This window comes from Hyalella azteca, unplaced genomic scaffold (assembly GCF_000764305.2).
Source record: "Hyalella azteca isolate HAZT.00-mixed unplaced genomic scaffold, Hazt_2.0.2 contig15945, whole genome shotgun sequence".
Classification (NCBI taxonomy): domain Eukaryota; kingdom Metazoa; phylum Arthropoda; class Malacostraca; order Amphipoda; family Hyalellidae; genus Hyalella; species Hyalella azteca.
The window spans coordinates 23,409-25,571 of NW_025945774.1; positions in this window are offsets into that span (position 1 = coordinate 23,409).

Sequence of the window (2,163 nt, forward strand, 5' to 3'; positions counted from 1 at the left end):
GTTAAAAAGTTCAAAATAAATTCATCAATAAACGATGGTTCAAAAGCGCAGTTTTTTTCCGAGTACATCTTGACTGAGACGCATTTAGAATGAAATTTGTGCTCTAAAATGTTGGTCGTTTCAGTTGTTGATACAAACGACACCAGACATACATATGTTTATGAGCAAGTTGCCTCTGTGTTACAGTTCAGAGTGGCAGATGGGAGCAGTGGGTTGAGGGGTTCGATCCCAGCTTGCTGTGAAAGTTCTGGTCAATCGGCAAGGTAGTCGGGTGGTAGAGAATAGCAAGATTGAAGCAGTTAGTTGTAGGCTCGATACCCTAGCAATCTGTAAAAATTATGCGATGTCTAGAATCGGCGGCAGGTCAGATATGGGGTATTCAACCCTGACACACTATTTTTAGTTATTTAATGGAAGTAACAATCCTACAAATCCCGACCGACTGGTTCGATAACCACATGATGACCACGAAACTGTTTTAATAATAGCGGTTTCAGAGTTTAGTAGGCCGTCGGCCTGTCGCTGATTCTTAACATCGCAGAACATTCACAGTATTTTGCGGTCTCGAACTCGCAACTCACTATACTACAATTCTGCAGTGCTTAACCGCCCGGCCACCTCTCAGATTCTGACCAGAAACTGGCGCACAGAGCTGGAATGGGACCCGCGCCTCTCTGCTCCAATCTTAACTGTAACCACTGGGCCACTCTGCAAGATCGCGCTAGGAAGATATCATCACTTTTATTTATAAGACAGATCGTTTGAAATTGATAACCGGTATAAAACCATATGCCCTATGGGCACAAGTCGAAAATGCGTGTCCTTCTGAGTTCTGACTGGATACTACAAGAGGGTTAAGTGTTGTGGCCAAGCAACAGGCACTTTACGGCAGATGACATGCAATTTTATTTAGAACTCTGAATGTTTTTCGCCTGTGAGTTGGACGAGCGCGAACTTCACCTCCTTAATAATCCAGTATATAGGTAGAAGAGTGCAATTCTCTACTTATCTTTGAAGGTTCATGAAATTATGAACTCTTTTAAGAAAAAAAATCTCAAGTAAATCATCTCTGTTTGGCCACAAATTTTACTTTTGTATGACGTTGGTGCGTCTACAATACTACATACATGAAGCGCGCTTAGGACGAGACAGGCATCAGCTTATTGAATCCAACTCTTGGAATCTAAAACTACTAACGCACGTTAATACACAATTCTGAACGACACTATAATAAATTCGCAATCTGGTGAATGTTGTGTCGGTTTTAGAAACGAAAAATACCATCTCATGTTCTGCGTAAGAAACACTAAGTGCAGGCTTCGCACATACGAAACCAACCACAATCACACCCAATTGATAATGTCAACTTCGAGGAAGATAAACCTCTCAACGTTGGTTACATGGGACCGTTCCAAGTCTGCTCTATAATAAACAATCATATAGAGACCAAATTGTTACACAATGGACTTATCGGCAAGACTGGTGCTACATATGAACGTCAGAAGCATAACAAGGGCCACATATTTCATTATCGGACTCATTGCTGCACATATGCAAGGGTTTTTAAGCGCCACTATGTCGCACACGACCAACCTCAACAGAGGAGACCGAGCAACTGTTGACAGTTGACACAGAGCTCAGTGCGGCTGAGAGCGATTTTACCCAGTACCCACTACTGATGGTCCAAAACTAGCCACATTGCTTACATCTGACCTACCCCCGTAAGTCGAAACTTTGATAGAAGTTGAACAGCGATCAGACTGTGAAATGAATAACAAAACCCGTTGATACTAATATATTAACTATTCATATTAAAAGAGAGATCGCAGCTGAAAAGTTAACGGAACAGAACGTGTGAAATGTGCATTTTTAGTGCATTTTCTCATTTATGAAAAAATGCACTTTTGTGCTCGCCATGTCCGTCTGTCTGTCCGTCCGTGATTTCATGTTTTCGTCGACGAGAAAATGCGCTCTCTTGTCACTCACTGCAGGGAGTACTGACTTATATTTTTTATAATAAACTTTGGTGGAGTTAGATATTCAGACTAATGAGGTCTGCTGATGGGCCCAACTTTGCAATAATTTTATATTAATATAATATAAATTATTAATATTTTCACACATGTAATGTCGAAATGCGGGAGGAAAAGTCAAACAACGAAG